The 8,069-nt window shown below is 37.8% G+C and overlaps 1 protein-coding gene across 3 annotated transcripts in view; it reads right to left on the minus strand.

The window, feature by feature from the left end:
• Cenpp (centromere protein P) overlaps window positions 1-8,069 on the minus strand; it is a 232,489-nt gene that overhangs the window by 26,493 nt on the left and 197,927 nt on the right. The window lies entirely within an intron of this gene.

The following is an 8,069-nucleotide window of genomic DNA, read 5'->3' on the forward strand; positions in this document are numbered from 1 at the left end:
TTACATCATTTCCAACCAAAAGCATACAGGTGGCTTTTGGTTTCGTCCCCTTTGATGCCCCATGCATCAGCTTTGGGTGAGTTGGAATTTTTTGCAGGGATTTGTAGGCTTAACTTCTCATGTTTCTCTTCTTTTCTTTTTTTCTTTTGGTGGGTGCTGAGGCTTTTGGGTTGATTATAGTGGAAAACTGTCTCTAGTATGGAGACCTTTTTAATGTCTGCTTTTCCATGGTGTCCTCTGGGTATGGTTAACTGTTGGACATTGCCAGGATCTGTCCCAGGATTCATTCATCTTTGTTTAGTTGGGATGGGATATTGTAAAGTATTTGTCCCAGTACTTAGTTTTCCAGGAATGGGCCATGGTACTATTAATGACTTAAATTAATTAAAGGCAATCTAGATATTGGCATGCCAAAAAACCCCAGTTAATAGCAACAGCTATATCACTTTGGCTATAGTAATAAAATCAATTATAACATCAATTATAGTATCAAATACAAAAAGTACTAACATACTCTGTGGACCAATAATGTACCACCCTTAACTATAGAAAAGAGGTATAATTACAGTATGAACACTAAGACAAACAAACATTGACCCACTATTGAGCTACCATAAATATCTACTAAATGGAACAACTTTACCTTTACTAACAATAGAACTACTTCAACACCAATAGCATAAAGCTAATCAGCTATCTAAAGATACATAAAGCTTAATAGTTACACTAGTAAAGGGAGAGGGAGCGGAGAACTGGAGAATGAAAAAAGCAAAATTTGAAATATCATCAGTGAGATAGAAGGAGAAAAAGGTGAGATGGGGGGTCCTACTGAGGAGTAAAAGGAAGTTACGAGTGTTAGAGAGCGGTCACAGGAAAGTATGAACAGGGAAAAGATAAAAAAACAAACAGCAAAATTCAGGGAATAAAAGATAAGAGAAAAAAGTAAAAGAGGAAAACAGAAAAGGAGTTAAAAGAAACTAAAAAGAGGGGAAATCGGGAGGGGGGACTCAATCGCCCAAAAGTACAGTGAAGAAAAAAATAAAAAATAGAAAAATTTATCAGCTACTCTTTTTTTTTTCTTTCTTTTTTTTTTTAGTACCAGGAATTGAACTTGGGTCCTTGTGCTTATGAGGCAGCAGAACCACTGAGCTAAATCCCCGGCCCCTAAAAACAGAAAAATTTAAAAAAGACTGAGTAAAAAAAATTCCTATGCTTTGAATATGGTTTCTTTCCAGATTTGCACTCTTGGGATCCAGCCAGTCTCAATTTTCTCCATCCAGCTGTAGGGCCTATGGGTTTTGATGTGTCTTCCCTGTACCAGAGGTCCCATTGTCTGTTTACCTCAGACTGTGGTTACTGTGCAAGCAAAGGTGTGTTCTTGCTCTCAGTACTGAATGGAAAATGTGATCAGTCCTCGGGTCTCTGTTGATGTAGGCTGTGGGCAGGGGTTCAAGTGAGTTGTTGAATCCCTGGTACCCCCCCCACACAAAAGAATGTCAAGCGAACTGTTGGACTTAATGTCAATAGTCATGGGTCTGGTTGCTCCTTTCCTCAGCTGTTTTTATCCAGGATCAGGTTGGTTTGTTATTCCTTGCCTCTGCTATCCCATGCCACAGGGAAGCAAAATGTAGAGCTAACTTGGAGCTGGTGGATGGTTGCACCCTTGTGTGAGGGTGTGCCATCCCTGTGATGTGGGTCTACTTGCTCATGTCAGGTGTGGGCAACCATCTGGCATGGGCCTGCTTGTTCCACATTCTGTTTTCTGATCTGGGTGTTAGTTATACAAATTCCCTTTTATTTTGTTTTATTTTTTTGAGACAGGGTCTCACTATGTAGTTGAGAATGACCTGGAACTCACTATGAAGCCCACGCTGGTCTCGAACTCACAGTGATCCTCCTGCCTCAGCCTCCCGACTGCTGGGATTACAGGTGTGCGCCACCACGCCCAGCTCTACAAATTCCCTTTTAAAAAAAAATTATCAAACTGTATATTTGTGATGCATTTCCTTGTCTGTATGTGTATATTTAAACAAGGACTTAAAAAATTAGTATCCTTTATCTCATAAAAGATACAACTTGGTAGAAAAGATAGACAATAAGTAAATAAACAATTTATAATTAAAAAGTTGCACTGTGTGATGACCACCCCTGCCTTCTTTGCTTGCCTTATTTCCTTCTCATCTGGAAGCTGTAGCAATCCTGGTGACTATCTTCAGCTTATGGGTCTTTTCTTGCTCTGTTGAATCTGTACTACAGATAATGACCACAAATGAACAACATATTGTGTACACAGACTTGGTACAAAGAACATATAATCTACTTTGCTTCCAATGACCTCCTGGATTGAGATTAGAAATCTGCAAACCTTTCTGTGTCTGCAGTTACTGTGCTAGGAAGCAGAGACTGTGTTTTTTCTGGAATCCATCTTTTAATACTTGTCTTTCAGTAAGTATGTTTCAGATCCTTCTGTCCTTGCACCTTATACACAATGAATTTTGATTATTTTTCTGTGTGCTCTGAATAATGACTTAAGTGCCTTCCCATTCTTTGGCATTTCAGTGTGTAGAAAGGTTTAAAATTATCTGAAAATATGAACCATTTAATGTCGACTACCTCTTGGCTCATTTGTATAAAACTTCATGTGCTTTGTATTTCTCTATTTTAATATACGTGGTTTAGCAAAACTTGAATTAGTTGTATCATATTTTTAGTAAGTGGCCCAAGAGCTGCTGCTTAGAGATCTGTGTTAAATAAAGATTTTAGTTGTAGACATTCAATGTTTATAAGCTTCTACCTGTCTTTCAAAATCTGTTTTATTAATAATTTAGCTTGTGTCAATTAAAAATGAAAAAAAAATTGCAAAAAGTAATTCAGCTAGCTTTTAGGTCTCAGTAAAGTTAAAGAAACATATTTGATTCCAGAAGCCAAGGCTAACAAAAGAAATGGGAAAGGATTATACAGTCCTAGCTTTATTTGGAAATGCACAGACAGTGTGTTTAAGGAATGGAGGGGGACTTGGCCGCTCGAGGCCCAGGGGCTTACAACAACTAACTCTGATTATGCAGCACCGGCCAACAGCAGAAATGGAAACGGTGTGGGCCAAGACTGCCAAGCTGTTAGCTTTTTTCTTAAGGACAAGCAGCCGATGTATATAAATACCACATTTTCTTTATTTTGTTTACAATATTATCTTACAGTATTATGTATTGTCTGTTAACAGACATCTAGGCTATTTCCAGAGCTTAGCTCTTATGAACTGTACTGCTATATGCATGGGTATGCATGTATCACTACAGTCTGTCTTAAACTCTTTCAGAAATATGCCCAGGAAAGATATAGAAGATCAAATGGAATTTTTAATTTACTGACGAATCTCCATGCTGATTTTCATAGGGGTTGTACTAGTTTATATCTCCATTAACAATGTAAGATGTCTCTTTTTTCCCCCATATCCTCACCAGCATTTGTTTCTTTTTATGTTCTTGATTCTGACTGGCTAAGATAGAAACCCAGAGTGCTTTTGATCTGCACTGGCTAATAATGATGAACATTTTTCATATATTTATTAGCCATTTGTACTTCTTTTGAGAAGTGCCTATTCAGTTCCTTTGCCCAATATTTGGAGTCATACACAATGGAATATCATTTAGCCATAAAGAAGAATAAAATCATGTCACTTACAGGGAAATGGATGGAATTGAAACCATAATGCTAAATGACATAAGTCAGACACAGAAAGTAAAATATCATATGGTTTCTCTTATCTTACAAACCTAAAATATAAATAAGAGTAAAATAAAGGGGAGATGCTAGAAAACAAAAAAACCCGACTTTTGGTGAGAGATAGGAAAGTACATCAGAGCAAGGGAGGATATTTGGGAGGGGGTAAAGGGATTGAAAATGATCAAGATAGGTTGTATGCATGTACCAAGTTCCAAAAATGAACATATTACATATTGCACACACACACACACACACACACCCCACAAAGACAAAACAGCCAGAGTACAATTTCCTACAAGTTGTACTATGGCCTCAAACAAATGTGAATTTTGCTGTATTAAAAATCAACTATCTTCAAGAACAGCATTTTACACATTTTTAATAGGAAAAGGATTTTGCTTATAAGTGTCATAAATAACAAATACTAACTAGATGTGCTTTTCTGCCTGTTCCAATTCCTCAATGATGCTGGGTATTGAACCCAGGACCTGCTTCTTATAAAGCAAGAAAATGTACCAAAGAGAGACCAAAGACAGAGTTTGAAAAATAAAGCACATACACAAAAGTCCTTAAAACAAGTAGTTTAGAATTTGTCATATTAAACAGAATCAGAGCAATGGAAGCCCTTTGTGGACATGTGCCTGTCCTCCCCTCACATCAGAAACTTCAACCAGAGGGTACCTGCAGGTATTTTTAGAACTTTCAGCCTTTTCTGGTCCATGGAAGAGATAATGACGTCCTCATAAAGCAACCCAAGTGACTGGCTGATTTATGTTAACGCTAGGGATATATGAAATAATTTACCCAATTACAGCCTACAAAGGGAGGGCTTAACTGAACCATGCTTCTCCTGAAGAGACAATTTGTGTATACAGAAGAAATAATCAGGCCCTTTTGGGGAAAGTATGGTAGAAGGAGCAGGGACAGTATTACCAGATGAATACACTATATAAAACTTACTAAAGACATCATAATTAAAGATAGGATAAAAACTGTTAGAGTTAGGAAATGTGAACATGTCATTAGTGTGAGTCTAAATTATGGCCAGACTTTGTAAGACAAAGTAGCTTAGGCATTCAGCAACAATCTGAGCTGTTATAAATAGAATAGATTTATAGGATGTTTAATTTGAAATTTTCCTTAAAAGAGTAAATAATCACTTCATACTTCTTAGACTAGCTATGATCAAAAAGGCAAACAATGGTGAAAATGCGAAAAAAGTGTGACCTCCTGCACTTTCAGTATAGCCAACCCATGAGAACACCAGTGTAATTTAAAGAAGGCAAAAATGGTTCAGCCACTTAGTAAAACTATTTGGATATTTCCTTTTTCCTCTTTTCAATGTTCTTTATAAATTCTGAAATGATGCATTCACATGTTAAAAGTTAAAATTTCTTAGGAATGTGGATATTTTCTTTACTTATAACCCATATATGTACGCTTCTAACTTTTGGCTTTGAATACTTCACCCTGGTCCCAGTCCACTGGCTTCCATCTAGCATTACCTGTAAAAACTCATTCTATTCACATGTTATCTCTTCAGGAAATTTCCCTGCTCCCTCAAGTGTATACCCACATCAACTGTTTATTACAGTAATCACAAGTGATTATTTTTAGGTGTATAACTAGATACTGAAATAACTACATAACTTGATTTTTTTTTTTTTTTTTTGTACCAGAGATCAAACTCAGCATCTTGAACTTGTAAGACAGGCAGAGCACCACTGAGCTAAATCCCCGGCCCATAACTTACAATTTGATCTGAGTAGCTTATTTATTCACCGCTAGTGTAGTAGTCTGTACATAACAGAGGCTCAATAAACATTTGCTGAATTTATGACTGTATATGACATAAATGAAAAGGCTAGAGGACATCGAAAGAAATGCTGTGGAATTAGGAATGACTGAGAGAGAAATTTAAGAAAGTAAATCTTTACAAATTATATATACTTATTTATAAAAGCACTAGCGCTTATATGGACAACTTTTGTGCTTCTATGTATCACTTTAAAAATGAATTAAGAAAAAGCTCTAGAGCCTCAGGAAAGCTACTTGGCCAATACAGAAGCAACTACTGCAATTCCTAGTACCTACCATAAGTGCCTGCTTAATGAATGCCATGACTAGTTAGTGAAAACAGATATAAACATAAAAAAAAACCACATGAGGCAGACAAGATGGTACAGTCCTGTAATCACACTATTCAGGAGTCTGAGGCAGGAGAATCACAAGTTCTAGGCCGGCATGGGTAACTTAGAGACTCTGACTCAAAATGAAAAATATAAAAACCCTGGGTGCTTTCTGGGCTCAATTACCAGTAGCACATAACAAAACAAAAAAGAAAATGCTAAGCACCTACTTCATGCTGACATTATGTGAAACACATACTTAGGCGAGGCCCTCATTTAATTTTGGGAGGCAAAGATTACATGGAACAAAGCTGTCATATGCCAGGAGTCTCTGCCAGGGACTGTTTGGAAAGAGCTTGTCACTGCAGATGGGAGTCATTGGAATGATATTTCATGAAATAAGGTATACTGGATCTGTGGTGGCAAAGGGGAGGTCAGAATGGGTCTCCGGAATACACATGGGAAAGAAACTAATCATGGTAGTGTGATCAGCCTTTGACTCATATTTGACAGAAAGCACAATGCCTGAATAGGGCTTGTGATAGGTGAAGACACTGAACTAAGCGAGCCATCAAATCAGAGACACAGCTTGGCTGTTGCTGAGTGTGCAACCATTGCTAGTGCTCCCCTCCAAGGACACAAAGAAGCTATTTTCAGTGTGCAAACATTTACAGTTTACTCCTGTTTTGATTTATAGACACCACATGGCACACTATCATAAACAGATGATGGTACAGTTCCTCTACTAGTCTGCTGATGATTTCATAGTGAAAATATTGTTTATTTCACTAAAGCCTGCTTAAAATTAGTCAATTTAGAAAGCAAAACAACTCTTACCCACTGAGGACAGTGTAAGTATAACTAATGCCTTTAAATTACTCTGCAAAAAACCAACACCTCTCTAGTTTAATTCAGAATGAAAAAAACCAACACCTCTCTAATTCAGAAAAAAATGCTAACAATGAGTAATTGTTATCTTTGAGTTCTGTATATAATTAAAGAACAATGACCATTGAGATAGAGCTAAAAATTGTACAGGATTCCCATAATCACTTATAAACATTATAAATGAATTAATCTAAAATAATCAAGTCAATAAATGCTGACAAATTAATAGGTCCAGACTTGCATTAGGTTAGACAACAGTGTACTCCAATAGAAAGATATGCTGTATAGAAAATACATACATATTGACAGAGGAACATTGTATTAAACATTAATAACTTTTCTCTTTGTTAAAAGGCTTAAACACAGAAGAGTTTACATGGAGTTTCTTTCACTGAATATGTGTTTAACTTCATACCACCAGATGTTGCCACCACCCAGCCATGCCTGCACAGCCTGCCCTTGACCTTGACCCTACAGATCTTACAGGACCAGGGATGGACACAGGTCCCAAGTGGGCCTAACCTTGACTCTCTTAGAGAACCCTGAAATTGAGAGTCTGACCACTCATCTGGGAAGTTATTTGAACTAAGAATAGACAGAATTGAGGACTTGGTGGGTCCTCTGGCCATTTGCCTGTCCACACAGTGACAGCTGTACTGCAGAAGACGGCATCTTTTGAAAGAGGAAAATAAAGCAGAGAGCAGTAGGGATAAGGGAACACAAGTGCTAGAAAGACAAGTGATATTGCCGGGCGTGGTGGTGCATGCCCGTAATCCCTGAACTAGGTAGGCTGAGGTAGGAGGATCGCTGTGCGTTTGAGGCCAGCATGGGCTACACAGTGAATTCCAGAGCAGTGTCAATTATATAGTGAGACCCTATCTCAAAAAACCAAAAAAAACCTGCCACCTGCCTTGCAAGCGCAAGGGCCCGAGTTCAAAATCCAGTACAAAAAAAAAAAAAAAAAAAGAGAAGTGATACTGAGAACTGCAGACTAAGAGCCTGATCCCAGACACCTGGTAGCTTCTACAACTTGTCCTACCCTGTAAGATGAGGACATTCTTCAGTGTTCCTCTAATACATCTTCTTGTATACTTGGGCTTTCTTGAAGTGAGATTCTATTATTGCTACCAAAGAATCTTAATAACTGCAATGTTCATTTCAATTCCTTTAGTGATGATGAGTGGCACTGGGAACCAGAGGTGCTTTATTTCCCCCATAAAAACTCTTCAGGGTGGGCCGGGGATTTAGCTCAGTGGTTCGGTGGCCTGCCTTGCAAGTGCAAAGGCCCGAGTTCAATCCCCGGTACCAAAAAAAAAAAAAAAAAAAAAC

This window comes from Fukomys damarensis, unplaced genomic scaffold, assembly GCF_012274545.1.
Source record: "Fukomys damarensis isolate Sample0158 unplaced genomic scaffold, DMR_v1.0_HiC HiC_scaffold_27, whole genome shotgun sequence".
NCBI classification, from domain to species: Eukaryota; Metazoa; Chordata; class Mammalia; order Rodentia; family Bathyergidae; genus Fukomys; species Fukomys damarensis.